Source organism: Tympanuchus pallidicinctus, unplaced genomic scaffold, assembly GCF_026119805.1.
Source record: "Tympanuchus pallidicinctus isolate F22 unplaced genomic scaffold, pur_lepc_1.0 scaffold4, whole genome shotgun sequence".
Taxonomy (NCBI): domain Eukaryota; kingdom Metazoa; phylum Chordata; class Aves; order Galliformes; family Phasianidae; genus Tympanuchus; species Tympanuchus pallidicinctus.
In genome coordinates this window covers 48,282,562-48,298,807 of record NW_026294758.1, presented here as the reverse complement: position 1 = coordinate 48,298,807, position 16,246 = coordinate 48,282,562, and the positions used below count along the sequence as shown (strand labels likewise).

Here is a 16,246-nt window from a genome sequence, read left to right as displayed (position 1 = left end):
TCAGGAGCAGCTTGGCGTTTTGGCACGGGTCTCATTGGTGCGGGCAGGTCAGCAGTGTGGAAGGGGCACGTGGGGGTGAGCGGAGAGCGGGCCAGGGAGGGCTGTGCGGGGTCTGGAGGAGGGCGGTGGGTGGCGGGCACGGTGCGCCCCGAGTTGAGTGCTGGCGTCCCGGTGACCGTTGTGCGGGGAGGAAGCTGCCCCGCAATTTCACTGAAGGCCTTTTTTCCTCCCCTTTTTCCTCCAAGCAACTTGTTGATTTGCATTACAAAGCGGACCGGGGCTGTCTCCTTAGTGAGCTGCGGGGGGAAAAAATGATCATTTCAACTACTAGAGTAGCTATGGGATGACTTGCGGGTTTCTTTATGCCTGCTGGTGCCTTTGTGAGCAGCTGTTAATTGAGACGGTCTGTGCTGTATTAGTGAAACATCCAGTTATGGCCAATGTGGTACAGCGCCTGTGGGACTCGCATCTGTGGAGGAGCAGGGTCGGGATAGAGGATGTGCTGCCCTGCATGTCCCTACTCAGAAACACCAGCTGGTGTTCCCTGTGCCCAGCTCAAACTGCTGGAGGTGCTGAGTGAAACGAGAATTGCAATTAATAAATTTATGTGCTGGCTCGTGCTATTTTCTGTCATCCAACAGCCCTTTATGTACATATATATTATATACATATATATATATTATTTTTGTATTGCCATGGGTGTTCCCATGCTGCACTGAAAAACTGTATTATTATGCTCTTCCTAAACATGTGGAAAGTGTTCCCCCCAGTGACCCTAACAGTTTCTTCCCTCTGCAAGCTCTTCATTTGGACTTGTGCTTAAATACTTAAGCAAAGATGACTGCATTCTATTAAAAGCCAGAGAGGTTTTCATTGCCAAAGACTGAGGTAAGAAAATAAAACTTAACATGTGATGAGTTATCTAATTCCTTTAAGAATTGTTCCCTCACAATGAGTTACTCACATAAAAGCAATTGCTAAACCATGTCTAGACTGCAGAGTCGTGGATTTGACTGAATCTAATTAAAGTGATAGTGGCTTGCAGGTGAGGTATTAAGTACAGTACATCATTCTAACTCCTGCTGTGAGGAGACTGGGATGGGTTTGGACTTGCATGCAGTGGTAAATTAAAGACAGATAGCTGAAATAGTGCTTCCCTCACCTGCCACACAGTGAGAGGCATCTGCCTGCAGCAGAGTCACTGAGCAGCCTGTGGAGATGCCATTTTCGGCACAGCGTCCTTAAAAAAAAAAAAAAAAATCAATTTCCTCCTAGTTCTGGGGAATTAGGAGTGTAATCCTGGAGTACCAACAGGATGCCTCTGCCTGCACTGTGCAACTGTGCATAATGGGGTAACTGGAAGTATGGGATCCATCCTTAGGGTTAAGCATGTGGCCCTTGCCAGCCAGCCACCTTCCTGATTAAGCTTGAATTCTTTTGGTCCATCTGTGCCATCGCCTCATGGTGACCAGTTAAGCCATACTGATCAGCAGCTATTGGCTGAAAGGGATTAGGATAGGATGCCCACACATCTGGTACCCCAGCTCTGATGGAACAGCTGATGTGAATGTGGGCCTGCTGGAAGCTGCCCAGGGCAGTTTCCTTGCAGAATGAAGCACAGTGCAGCTTTTGGTGGCTTTAATGTGTGGCCTTGAATGTTTGCCCAGAAGTGTCTGTGAAACATCTCACAGCTCTGCTGTTCTCATGTTTTTGCTATTCCTCTCTCAGCTATTCCTCTCTGTTATCCCAATCCATCCTACTTCTGTAACTTCTCTATCTAACATGTTTTATTTGCTCTCTATCAAGCTGTGCTGCTTCTCCTCTCCATCTGACCCTGAATGCTCACTGTTCAGTGGCTTGGGAGAGCATACAGAAGAAAGGGGGCAACAAGAGGAAGAGGGTGCAGGGAGGAAAAGTAAAAAGTGAAAGAGCTGGATCTGGCTGAACTCTGGTTCCTCTGTCAGGTGAAAGTACAGTAAGGCTTTGTCTTGAGTAACTCTTCTTTGCATTTTCAGTCTGTCATCAGATTTCTGTTAATCTTGAACTTTTGTCTCAAGGGGATATTGCAGAAGTGATGACCAGACTGTGCTTTTCTCCTTATTGCAAGATGGGGATGTGAGGGCATGGCAGAGCCTTATTGGCACAGCAGCAGGGGGCAACTGCAACAGCATCTCAGGCTGATGCAGTGCTAAAAGCTGTTCTGGTTTGGTTATGGAAAAAAAGATGCACTGGGCTATTCTTGGTACCAAGTTCAGCTCTCAGCATTGCAGAGAAAATTTATGTGTATCTAATAAAAGAGACACGTGCTACTGCATGAAGACTTGCAGATAGAAAACTTTTCCTGGAAAGGAATGTTGACCTGAATTTTGCCTTGTCTGTGTGCCTGAGAACTTGCATTTGTTGTCATCTTGGAAATAGTGCAAACTCAGACTGGTAGAGTTGGGTGGGGGAGGAGTGGGAAAGAAAATTCATGCAGCTGCCAGGAATCACAACCTGTCAGTGCTTTACTTGTCACAGGTGCTTCCATCAGTTCTCCTCTCAGCTGTTTGCATCTGAGCTGTCCCCATCTGTGTCCACCTTAGTGTGCTGCACTCTGGCGTTTTCTTAGCCTTGCATACTTGTTTATATTATTTTGAGCTGACCAGAGTTCCTTTCATTAGCATGTTAATTGAGAGCTGATTGCTACTGCTAACATTCTGGGGGGAAGTGTAGTCACAGTTCACTTTACATTCCTGTAGGAATTATGGTGTTGTTTTTTTTTTATTGTGGGAAAGAAAAGCTGTTGTGCTCCATGGCTGCCTCATGATTCACCTTGGATGGCCAGTTGGGAATGAAGTCAGATGAGGTGAGTGGCAGTATTGGTACTGTCAGCACGTTGTTGAAGCTGAAGCTATAGAAAAAGAAGGCTTCTAGTTATCGTGAGAGAAGGGTAATAGTCATCTTGTTAAGCTATGATGCTGACTTCTCCCTGAGGTACAAAGTCCTTATTATCTCCATTTGTTTGCTTGGCTGCTTCTTCAAAACTTCATTTAAAAGTCCTAGCCCATGACTCTTAAGTTAATTTCTGCCCATGTGGAGGACGGTCCTTCTTGCTGCTACCTTGCAGGCCATCTGCAGTGGCAGGAGTGACACCATGAGCAGAATGCCTTTTGTGGATAAGCTTCTTTGCGTGACTCTGGTGTTCATCCACAAGTTGCTGCAGTACTTTAACTCCCAGTTCATCACCCATGAGCAATCCCCCTGCTCCTGCTGGGCTTGCTTATAAGGCTAGCAGCTGGGGAGTTGGGTTGGCACTGGCTGTGGACTGCACGTTATGCTGGCATGTTGCTGCTGTTTGCCTTGTGACCAAGTGTTGGGCTGAGCAGGAGGCTACAAGCCTGGAGGGTACCATCAGTGCATGGGGAAAAGGGAAGAAGGCTGCGCTGTGCACGTTGCCTGTGTGTGGACTCATGCTTCCTAATGCTTGATGTATGGCTGTGAGGCAACCACTTCCAGCCTCCTCTGTATGCCTTTCCTTGGAGATCCTTCTAAACCTGCCTTTTCCCAGTCTGTGTGCTGCTAGCTCCTCATGCTGGCATGGTATGGTGATCCTTCTGTGCACAAGAATTGTGTGATACTTGCACTACAGCAGAGCCCTGAGAGACTTGTGGTGTCAGTCCTTGGTCTAGCTGAGGCCGGTTCAAAGCTGCAGGCAAGGCTTTGTGCTGTGGGGCTTCATGACACCATGCACTCAGACCTAGACAGGTGGCAGTTCAAACTGCACATCTGAGAGCTGTTCAGCCACTAGAACTTGTCCTAAAGAGAAGTTAGAAGAGCAACAGGTCTGTCACCAGGAGAAGTTTCGGGAGAAAAGAAAGCTAATAAACAACAAGGGCATTTCAAGGGTTCCTTTTGTCACACTTTGTTTTGTGTGCTGTGTTTAATTCCATCCAAGATTGTAGTATCAATTTCTCAAAGCCTGGTGATAAAATGCCTCAGTTAAATGATGGGGGAGGCTCGGAGAAACTACTTAGTATTGTGGACTGTTTCTTTCAACACTCTCAATTAATAGTGTTTTTAATTAAGGGTTCATCATAGCAGAACTGTGTAGCAAGCTATACCTCTAATCTGCTTCTCCTCAAACTGCATTTCTTTGTAATTGCCAAGTGTCATATATACTGGTAGAAAAAGGAAAATATGAATGTGTCTGTACCAGGATAGTTTCTGAGAGAGGATATTAAAAACAGCGTCAGCTTTCTTTCATTTTTTTAGGTGAGTTGTTGGGTAGCCATGAAGGCTCCCTTTTGGGTGGGATAAAAGGAGAGGGCTATTAAACTGTGATTCTGCCTTTGCTTTTCCCATCTGGTGTCTCAGATCTTTGTTCGGCTTTCTACTTGTTTCTCTCAGCTCAGGCCCAAAGGTCCTGGAAGGGTCACTGTGCTGGGAGCTCTGTTGGTGCCTAAGCATCCTCTGGAGAGCAAAAACAAAGGCAAACCATCTTCCCTTCACCTCCTGCTTGTAACATCCAGCAGTGTGTGCTGCATTTCAGTGCTGTCAGAATCCCCTGCAGCAGCTGTTGGTGAGTTTTGGTGGGCTCCCCTTCTGTCAGCTTTTAGCAAGATGCTTCATCTGAAGAGGGAACACACTGTGAATGCAAATGGCCGTTTGCTCCCCTCCCACCATCTCAGTCTTCTCCCTCTGGCAGTGCTGCCTTAGTGCCAGCTCCCCGCCCAGTCGTGACAGCTGGTTGATGTCCAAGGTCCTTTGTGCTGTTTCAGCTCGTGTCAGGAAACAGTTTGTCAGAGGATCAAAGCGCTGGTGGCCCAAATTAGCTTTTTTTTGCCAAATCACAGGCTTGATGTTGTTGCGGTCTGGTACTTACAGGGGTTGCCAGTGCTGCTGATAAGGAGCGATTTCTGACTTCCCGACAAGTTGCAGTGATGTTGGTGCAGCTGATCTCCCCTGGAGAGCCTCGAGGGTATGGAAGGTTGGTGCTGTGGGGTCTGCAGAGTGGGGGCAGTAAGATTGCTGGTAGCTGGTAAGCTCTGAAGTGGTTTTTGTCTGATGTGTCTGAGGGCAAAGCTGTAAGAAAGTGGTAGTGTCAGGATTCCCCAAGATAGGAGCAGGGAGCTGGTACAGAGCTGTTAATCAGTAACAAAGCAAATCATCCTGCAACAGCTTGTGATGCCACGTAGCGATGTACGCTGCATAAAAAAGAATGCGTTTATCCCAAGTGGAGAAGGACTCGCCCTTGATCTCACCATCAAAAAATAAAAGATGATTTATCATCTGTTGCTCTTGAGAAGGAACAAGAAGGGAAGAAAGGGCTTCACCTTTATGCCTTCTCTTCTGTTCTGCCCCCTGCTTCACATCTCATAGCACTACAGTGAAATGCTCAGTAACCGTCACGAGGATAGCTGCATAACTTTTTTTCTCATCCAGACTGCCACCCAGCCACCAGCAGGAGTCCAGCATGTCTTCATGTTCCTCTGGCTGTTCTGGCCATCCTCTTGCAGGTTACCTGCATGGAGAGGGGCTTGTGAGCAGCCAGTCTGCCAAGAGGAGCTCCTTCATGGGAACTGATTATACTACAGCAGAGCATCATCAGTAGATGGTCTCAGCTTTTTTAAAAAAATAAATCAATAAAATAAAAAAAATCTCTTCACTTGCCCAGAGCAAAATCTGATGTGATTAAGAGAACATCTGTTCCTGACACTTCCATTCTTCTTCTGTTAGCTTTGAATAGCACACCTGAGGTTGAACTGCAGGTGTCTTCAGATTCAAACAGAGTAAAACATTCTTGCTTCTCCAGTTTCACTGATGCTTGTATTTGGTGGTAAGGCTAGAAACTGCTGTCCTTTTCTCAGGGAAAGAATGCATCTGAGACTGCTTGGGTGGTAGGGAAGAAAAGCTGTTTGAGGAGGGGGACAAAAGGATAGAAAGCTGATGCGAGAAAACACAGCTGGCCAGGCTGCACATCTGCTGCATGCCCAGTATGATTCCACGTAGTAAAGCCCTTTGCATTGTGATTGTTTGTCCAGCTGTCCTGCTGACTGCTTTGACCCAAGCAGTGGGAAGAGAGGGATCTCTGTTCTCCCTCTTTGCTTTGAGCTAAAAAGGTAGTAAAAGGGAAATTGTGCTGAGAGTGCTTGAACAAGCAGAAAAGGATGGTGGGACTAGAGTTGCCCTGAGTTAGTAGGTTGGCCTGCCTCATCTGAAATCCTAGAACAAATTTGGATAACTGTGTGCTTTGTTGTGTCCTAGCCAAATGGAGGGACAGCAGTCACAAATTGCATGAGAACTGTGAATGTTGTTTGGATTTTAGTGTGTGCTCTTGCAGGTGGATTTGTTCTTCAGGTTTTCAGGCACTGCTTGGCGTTGGGCAGTGTGTGCCTGGTTAGCTCCTGCTGCTGGGGCTTTTCTTCTTGGTGTGCTTGCAGAGCAGCTGTGCTGGGCAGGCAGACTGCTGCCAGTTGCGGACAACTTGGAATCTGTAGGCTGAAAGCTTTGTGAGGCCTGCTGGTGTTCTTCCATTATTTCTCCATGTCTCTTGTCATACTGCTAGTTCAGAGATTTTGTAGATTTTTGTTAACTGAGCACTTAGGACTGCAAAGCCATCTCTGGCTTGCTTCTGGCTGCTTTGGCTGCTCCATGTCTTGCAGTAACGTGCACCTGCAATCAGTGTGTGAGGTTGTGCCCTTGACAAGCAAGGCCTTTCTCCCTCCTGCAACCTGTGTAGAGGCTACTTATTTCAGAGAAACCTGTTTACCCAAGAGGCAATGCAAGTCACATAGTTATCCTCTTAAAAGCATCTCTATTTGTGCTGACTGACCCCCTAATCAAAATATCTGTGACAGATTAGATTAACCTGCTTCAAAATGAACGTACCCAAGAGTGAAGCTGCTTTTCTCTCATCTCCTGCAGCTGATGGTGGGAATGATTCTTGCGAAATGTTTGTGTTCTCTGGTGCTGTTCTTCTGAATAAGTCAGGCCTCTTAACTTGCGGTGTTATCAAGGGGCTTGTTCCTAGATCAGCACACAGTCTGCAACCAGAAGCTTTGCACTTTGCATCACTGGGGTGAGGAGGAATTAATTAGCCTTCTTGCTAGCGGGTGTCCTCTTTCACGCTTCTCAAGTTGCAAAGAGTAAGAATGGGGAGAAAAAAACCTCATCTGATAATCTCTTTTCATGGCCTGATGTTAGCCACCCTGAGGCTATTTATACCAAGCAGGCTGATTGGAATTCAGTCTAAATTTTCACCTGCTGTCCTCCTGGGGCCCAGGGGTTTTGCAGAGCACAGCAGTGGCAGTCACACCCTGACTTCTTTGCTATCCCCAGTGCAGTGGGGATGGCATGGCCACCTCCGTATCAAGGGCAAGAAGTAGCATTACTGCTGCCTGGCAGTTTAGTTGGCATATATCAGGAATATCCAAGGATTTGCTTTGATGTGCCTGAAGAAGGAAGACTGTGGTAAAAACACATCTCCCCCTAACCCTCCATCTCTTTCTCCCTTGACTGTTGGAATGAGAAATAGCTTCTCTGCTTCATTTTGTTCCTCAGTAGTTGCTTTAAGGAAACACTCCTTTGTTTCTTGTTCCTGTTTTGATAGGGCACGGGTATTTGTTGAGAATAGAATATGGGAAGTTTAGAGTCAAGTCTTTCTACCTAGCAAACATAGGATTTTTACAACTGTCTTTTAGAACAGCTTTTCATTAACAGCTGTGCATTAACAGCATTCATTAACAGCAGTTTTGTGGCCCTCTTAGAGTGCGTGAACATCCCCTGCCTTGGTCTCCCTGGAAACTTGTTGGTCCTGTTGTTACTGGAGGCTTACGTTGATAGCTCAGACGTATGTGTTTTGCTGCAATGCTGATATAAGCTTCTCTTGACCCCTGAGGTTTCTGTGTAAGGTCACAACAGAGAGGCCTGAATTCCTGTGTTAATCACATCACAGCAGGCTATCCAGGATGGTTTTCCCAAAAGATTAACTGAAGGATACTGCATTGCTTTGAAACATGATCGTAGAGCATCCAGCTCTTGAGGATAGTTTCTTTCATGTTTAATCTATGCATTGATTCCATGTATTTTTGAACCATGTATGTCTCACTACAGTAAAATGTGAATGATGGCTTGTCATGTTAGCTGGCTGTTTGCTACTGCTTTTAACACCAGCAAGTTTGGTGATCTCCTGTTCAGCAGCACTGCAGAGAAAGCTCATTTCCTTTGTTCTGTAGAGGGTATGTTCTGAAGTAATCAAAGTGTGTCTGTTAAGCAGTTGTGGAAGCATGCAGTAACATACAGCTTCTCTACAGGTTTGAAAGCATAAAGAATTGTGCCTAACCAGTGGGTAGTAGCTGTGATTCTGCAGGCGCTGTAACAGATGAGCCTGAAAGTGCTGATATTGTTGTTCTAGGACTTTGGGATGCTCTTTCAGGGAGGGCTGTAAGCCTTACCCTGCTTGTAGCTTGGCTTATGCAGCAAGTAGCTTTTGGTTTAAATCCAGATGTGCTGAGAGCTGTGGTACCAAAGTACCTGCTGCCTTTTGAGCAACTCGCTCATTAATTATGGACTCTGGCATACACAGAGGCCTTCAGAGCTGCAGTTGTTGCATGCAGATACTGTCAGGGCTCCTGAAAACATCTGTGGGGGTGTACACTAGGATGACTTCAACACTCTCTTAGGGTCTGCATGCTCAGAACGCTTCCAAACAAAAAGGACTGTACCTCTACAGGGATGTAAGTAGGTGGTTCTTGCTGCTGATTCCCCTAGAGCAGTTGTCTGTACCATTGTTCTCTGTACTATTCTGGAAACAGTCTCTTACTAATGATGCAGGGCTCTTTCTTCCTCTCAGAAGTGAAGCACTGATAAGTAGGTTTGGAAGAGTTTGTGCACCTGAGACTCCCCTCCCCCTTTTCTCCCCGAGCCCTGGTGTATGTACAGACAGGCTATAGATTACAGCGCCGTTGGATGGACGCCCTCTATAATACTGTTTTCTCTCAGGGAGAGGTTTATGAAACAGTGTCATGAAGATGCATACTGCAGGGCTAAGGGGGAGGTGTTCACATTTTTAGTGGGTACTCCAGATGTTTATGTAATGTGCCTAAGCTTGCAGCAGAATATGAAATATTTGTGTAAGGCCCCCAGGTCTGTCCATGGATAAGGTATTTGTCTGGGCTTTGTGAACAACGCAGGAGAAGGAGTGTAACTGACAGGCCCAAATTAGTTTTATGTTCCAACTACTCCTTCCTGGCAGGATGTCTTGAAGTTGTTATCAAACCACGTCTAAACTGGAATCTTAAAACTACAGTATTGACTTTCCCTTCTCCAGTATTTACTTGAAGAGCAAATATTGAAAAAGGCTGTGGAAATTCCTGTTGATAGTGGCAAGGAAGTGATTCCAACCAGGGCTTGTTGTAAGCTTGGGCCTTTGCTCTGTAGGGATTTCTGTGCTGTAGGTGCTAATTGTCTCTCGGCTACAAACCATTGTATGGCTCAGTCACTTTGAGCAGGTAACCTAGGTGAGGCTTAGGAAGGCTGCTCAGTCCTCTTTTAACGAAGTCATAAGAGGGAAGGTGAGAAATCACAAAATAAAGCTCCATGTAGTTTTCAAAGCTCTGTAAAAAAAAAAAAAAAAAAAGTGTGCATGGTTTAACCTCTGAACAAACCACTCTTTGCAAAAAGCTAAAGAAAAAAAAATCCCCAGTTTAAGATAGCTTGACAGTCTTATCTTGCATTTTCATGTACTTGTGAAATGAGCTTTTTTTAAAAAATAGTTTTTGTTTTTTATGTGATCACTGTGACAACTCATGTTCCCTGAGAGCTATGCTTACCCTGCATACAGGAGAATCTTGGAAGCTGTGAACTGTATCCAGAGCTGACTCTGAGACCTTGAGAGGCAATTCAATATGTCCATTGCTGTGACCTTCAAAAGCTTTGGTAGTCTACAAACAAAAAAGGAAAAAAGAGTTGGGCTATTTGAAATACAAACAAATGTTCTAGAATAATTCATCTCTCTCTCCTGAACTGGTGCTCCACAAGGACATGTTGCCCACAGAGCATGGGGAATTAGCTGAAATAAATACTGTGTGTCCCACACTTCTATTTCATTGCCTAAGATGGGCTGAATTAAAAACACAGCCTCCTTTGTGGGAAGAGGATGAGCAAGTGAGCTGCTCACATCAACAATATGTGAATGTTACTAAAATAACAGAGGTGAACTGAGGTCATGGCAGCTGTAGGTGTTGCTGCATCACTCTTGTCCAGGAGCATGACATAACCTTGAGTTGGAGGAGTAGGAAGATGTAATGTGACAGGAGAACTCTGTGGTTAAACGTGTGCACAGTTTTCCTCTGTCATTAGGAGCTGTGTTCTCCCTGTTAAGGAAGAAATGTGTTGTGTTCTGCGAGGCACCTGTAAAAGTGGGGAAAGCATGCATTTCCCTGGACTCTGACCTGAGCCACCGGTTCACAGCACTCAGCCTTCTGGTTCTGCCACCCGAAACTCAAAAGTGAATGCTGCTTTCCTAGAAGGGAGAGGAAGGCTGACTGCACTGAGGAAAAGGCAAAGGTGTGCGGGAGAGCTGGCACTGTGCAGGAAGGGGTGGATGATTGGTGACAGGATGGGTGGTGTCCTGGCAGGCATCCCTGCTGGCACTGTACCCATGTGTGCCTGTGGTCACTGAGGAACAAAGCCGCGGACTGAGCTGTTGCTGGGCCAGGGATCTGCAGAGCCCTGCTCTGTGCTGGCGGTGCTGGCGTTGTAACTGTGAAGTCCAGGGAAAAGTTATGCTCTAAAAACTTTTGTTCTCTTTCAGGGCCTCGTGAAAAATCTTCCTGATTGATGGTTTGGACATCATCTATGCCTGGAGTGTCAGTGTGACTTTTCCGTTCATATCTGTTCAAGGATGAAAGAATATGTAGCAAATACCCGCCATAATTATGCATGTTTCTAATGTTTCAGCTTGTATAATACCGCCCACCTTCCCGGGGAGGTCAAGTTACTGTTTTCAGGCATTGCACTTCAGTGATGCGCTGTGTTCTCAAGGAAAACGGTGGACTAAAGACCCTGTGAGTTCAGTAGTTTTTCTTTCTTGTGAAGCAGAGAGAACTGGTGGATTTTGTGTTGCTGAGTAGGTGTAAGTGTCGCAATCTAACATTTGGCTTAATTATACCTAAATGTGAACGTGCTTGTGGTGTGGAGTGGCTTGTGTATGAATGGCAGTACAAGTATTGCAGACTGTGTGTGTGTGTCTGTGAAACTCTCAGCAGTGCTCTGTTGGGACCAGACTGTGCACAGCCCGTGCAGAGCAGCCTGTAGGGCAGGAGCTGGTGCACAGCCATCACAGCGTGTTACTTTCCATCCGCAGCACTCTGGCACAGTAAGCAACACTGCAAAGCTCTATGCTGCCTCATCTCTTCCTCTGCCCTCTCCTTCCCCCAGCTCTGCTGGCTGCATTGAAAGTTGACAGATTTTCAGGGAGAATGGGTTGGGGCTGCTTTGCTCTGTCACCCCTGCGTTGTGTGGACTGTGTGCATAAGAGAGGATTTCTGTAGTCTTGCACTACTCCTCCTGGCTGTTCGAGGGAAGTGTGTTTTAAAATCAGTTTGTATATATGTTTCCTTCTTCTTCCTATCTAGTTCAAGAGGTTAGTTAGTGTTAGACTACAGCCTCAAGTGTTTGGAGCCTGCAAATCCAGTGTGTAGTGTTATTACGGTGGTTGTCTCCCTATTTTATTTTTTTATGGAAGGTACAGGAGTATTGAGACTTGTGCTGACCTTATTTTTGAACATTTTCTGATCTGTGGCATTGCTGAGCATGCTAGACATCATAACAGTTTCAATAAGAGTATCCAGACTGGTGCTGCATGTATTCCTATTGCTGTTCTTTTAGGACTAAGACTAGCTACTTGCTGTCATGCTAAATTTTTGAAGGATGCACTCAAATGTCTCAATAAAATGTCAAATTTCCCTTGAAATGCTATTGGGGAGAACTTTTTTTTAAGGGCTACTGGTGAGACTCCAGAGAATAATTTGTCTATTCCTCCAAAGGCCATGCACTTATTTGCTTACTGCTTCTGATAATCAAGTACATAAGAATGCCTTTTTTTTTTTTTTTTTTTTTCCTACAACCTCTTATTGGGAAACTCAACTTATCTATATTGTGATACATGCATTTCTTAGTCTGGATTAGTTTTCTCCACAAATGATAAATATGGAATGAGTTTGGCATTAGCTTTTCTTACTCAAGTCATTGATACAGACCCTCTCATGAGACAGCTGTCTTGTTTCTTTTTTTTCCTTCTGCACAAGAGAAGCAGCACTGCCATGGCAGGAGCCCTCAGTGATGTATAATTGTTTATACTTCTGCAGATTAGTTACTGTGCAGCTCAGGAGGTTCACTAATGCTCTGTCTTCAAGGGATTAGGCTGGAAATATGGCATGCTCTCTCACATCTTAGTTTGGTGGGAGATGTTTCTTTGAAATGTAACAGAAGTGTGTGTACGAAGGGATACTGAGGGATTTTTCTAAGAAGTGCTTGATTTGAGACTATTCTACAACGGCCCTTCTAAAAATACTATACTATCTGTTAGTGATATGCCAAAACATATACTCCTAAGGAGATGGCAGTAAGATCTGTTGGAAAAATCCCACAAGTACCTGGGGGAAACAAGTATGAAAAAGCAGTGACTTGGCTGAGGTTTACTTTAATGCCAGGGGGAGACATTAGTCCTGTTGCCTTTGCCTGCCAGCTTGAAGCCTCAGGATGTTGCCAGACCCAAGGGAAAGGGGAGCTTCAGCCTTGGAAGCTGGATGTGGAGATGCAGGAGACATGGATTCCCTACTGTACAGCTTCTTGAAATGGTTAACCCACGTTAAATGCTTTATATATGTTTTGTTTTTGTCTCCAGCTGTGTTACACCCATGAATATATATGGTGATACCTGACAGCTTGGAAGTGTTCTTTTTTCCCTTGGGTATGGGGAAACAGCAGGAAGGAAGGGCAGTTTTTAGGTAGGGTTATTTCTATTGCTTGAAGTCCAACAATTAACAGCTCAAACTCTTGTAAACATAATGGGCCCAAAACTGTTATTTCTGCAGATAATAGCAGTCAGCTCTTTGTGACTGTTAAGATTGCTTACTGAAGCATGTTTATACTTGCAAGCTGACAGAGTTCTTCCCCTCCCCTCCTGTTTGACCAGCTGTGATGGGACCAGGGGTTATGCAGGTGGGCTGCAAAATCCCTGTCATCAGAAGCAGCCTGTCTCCCTCCACCTGTGTCCCAACTGCATGTAGTAATTGACCAAGCAAGATAATGCTTTATAGCTCCTTTCAGTTTCATTCTCCACCCTTCCAGTTCTTTTTCACTTACAGACAATAGGATGACCTTCACACCCTTCCTAATTGTGGTATCCTTGAGGAAGCAAACCAGATTTATTAGGTACTTCCTTGCTTGTCAGAGGAGTTTCATGTTACGGTAATGCAGCAGAGCAAAGGATATAACTAGATAAAGGGTGTTTTAAAAAAAAAATAAAAAAAAAAATGTAACTAGTGCATAGATGCTGAAGACAGATTAAGTGAAGATGGTCTGGTCATCTCAGTTTAATTTATTTCTTGAACCACTTCCAGGCAACTTGTTTCAGTTGTGACACTTCTGAAGTATCCTGTAGATACTTGTGATGAGTCAGAAGAAGTCACCTTTTTCTGGTTAAAGCTGAAGTTTCTGTTTACCAGCTTAAAATCTCGCCCAGAGCAATAGTTGTGTCTCAGAACTGTTTTTCTTGTCAAGTGAAAAATCACACTTCAGAAAGTCCAAGATGAATTCTGCTTTTCATCATGTGGGTTGTACTACTGAATCTGGACCGGCTTTGTTGGTTAGAGACCGCAGAAGACCTAACATTTTATTAAAGTGTTACTGTGTATCACCTGCAGATTTTCAGCCTTCGGATAAAAAAAAAACAAAACAAAACACCTAGATCTTTTGAAAGAGACAGTTTTTCTGTTGTCTCTGTCATACATATGCATAAAATGCCTGCAGAGTGAAACTCTTTGAGAGTGATCATGTAGCAAAGGTGTTTTTGACACCCTTCAGTTTTTCATTAGCTGATATGCTTTGCATCCAAGTGTAAGAATTGCTATTCTAACACATACTTCTCAAATGTTATTTAATTTCTAGTAAACTAATGATTGCTTTTTCCAATAATGATTTTTCCAGTAGTGTAGGATTGGTATTTGATAGCACTGGACCTGGTGGTTTTGAGTGTTTGTCTTATCTGATAAGAGCAAAGGGAGCTCAAAAGTTTGATGTGGCTCCATGCTGTAGGAAAGCAGGGTGCTTTCTGAGGATAACAGTTGTCCCTGTGCTTTTACTGAACAGCCTGCTTGTTCAAACTGATCACTTTCTCTATGGGTCTAGAAGGTTTCGGTTGGATACACTGCAAACCAGGGACCAAGATGAAGCTGTCCTTTTAGGCACTGCGACCTCTACCTGTGCTAACTAACTGAAATGTTAGAACCTGGCAGGCAGGACTGGCTCTCGCTTGTGTATCCCACTTACCAGCAATATGAGTCCTGTTGCTAAAGTAACTCATGCATAAATTCATGGGCTGTGCTTTTAGAAGGTATGCGTGGCTTGAGAGAAGCCATCCTGCCAGTCCTGGACTTAGGACTGGCCAGGAAAAGTCTGGTTTTAGGTGTAGATTGAGGAGTGAGGTATGGGTCAGGGGCTGTTCAGACATTGAAGCTGCTTGTTCAGATTAGCAGTGAAACACTTTTTTCTCTGACTTGTGCTTGCTCTGTGCCACAGTAATTGACCTCTGATATCCATTCTGTGCTACTGGGTTGGCTGTGTTCTGTCGCAGATAGTATTATGTGCCAGATGTTCCTCTTTCCTCTTGCTTTCTGGTTGTTCACAGACCAGTTCCTATTGGAGCAAGTGCTTCAAGCTGCTACCAAGCACATTGTTCCCTATGGTGTGTTCTAACAAGTCACAGAAAGTTCAAAGTCCACTTGCAGTATGTGAAGAGTTGATCTCTGTTCCAATAGGAGGCATCAGTTATAACAGATAAGGTAGCTTTGGCTTTAGCCCAAGACTTGTTTTATCACCATTACGTTAAAAGGGAAGCCGTGGAGTTTGGCAACACTAGGTTTCTTTAATGCACTAACAACTACAGTGGCTCCTTTATCTACTATTTGGAATGTACTAGCTTGTGAACATTTACATGAGCACGTACGAGCATACCTCCTCGCTCTGTCTTGAGATAGGGAATTGAATTGCTGTGTGTGAATGGCTGTAGCTGGAGGACTGGACTCTCACCACTGTTAAAGTTGGCTTCTGAGATGCTGCCCTGAAACTTCAGTGCTGAGGACAAGGAGACTGTCCACAATACACCCTCTCATGGCCTTTCTCCTAGCCCAACGTCCTTCATGATACAAACAAATTATTTTGCTATTTAGTAAGAATTAATGTAATGTATAGGTTGGTGTTGTCTACTATGGATTTTATTTAAATTTGAGACCTTTGTGGCATCTCCTTAGAGGAAATGCCCTCCTGTAGGGGCTCATACTTGGTGTGAGACTCCTCTTTAATGTGAATGACAGTGCTTGGAGGTGTGTTTGACCAAATAGCATGATATGTTGGCAAAGGGAGATACCCAAGGCATCAGTGTAGTTGTGTTATCATGGCAGCATGCCCAGATTAATTAGTGTCTCCAAGATTAATTAGCATGGTGCTTTATGCCATGTATATGGAGCCTTTGTTATTTTCGTTAGCAATTATGAGATCTTATGCCAGTTAAGTCTACCATGATTGAATATTGCTTTTGGATATGTGGTGGCTTTCTGTCCATAAGTACCACATATTCAATAGGAGACACCTGGGGAAATTTACCTGGGGAAATGCTACCTTCCAATATGAACTGATTTCAAGGTGCTTATTCCCCAGTAAGAGTGTGATTTCCCATTTGGTGCTATGCAGTGCATCTTTAACTGACTTCAAAGTGTCTGACGCAGTACCTAAGGCGTATCTCAATATATTATCCAGGCGTGTCCCTGCAGTTGAGGGGGCTGGATTTCTTTTCAGGTAGGAGAATCTGAACATCTGCTGGAGGTAGGTGCACGTGGGAAGAGGTGTTAAATAATATTAAAATGGAAAAGAGAAGATTGAGCACATGTGTTACTGATCTATGGAGAACTTGTCAAGCTGGAATATGCCTGCGAAATACAAACAGTTTCCATGAAAAGTCTGTGCAAGTTTGCAGAATCTCTTACAT

The 16,246-nt window shown here is 44.6% G+C and overlaps 1 protein-coding gene across 3 annotated transcripts in view; it reads left to right on the top strand.

The window, feature by feature from the left end:
• The window catches only part of KANK1 (KN motif and ankyrin repeat domains 1), a 115,708-nt gene that overhangs the window by 8,911 nt on the left and 90,551 nt on the right, over window positions 1-16,246 (top strand). Inside the window, exon 1 of one of the 3 annotated variants that reach the window (XM_052700633.1) lies at window positions 10,701-11,045. The exons of the other annotated variants lie outside the window; for them this stretch is intronic. The gene's annotated coding sequence lies outside the window, so the exon portion shown is untranslated. Of the gene's footprint in view, window positions 1-10,700; window positions 11,046-16,246 lie in introns of those variants that run through there. 3 annotated transcript variants of the gene reach the window in all.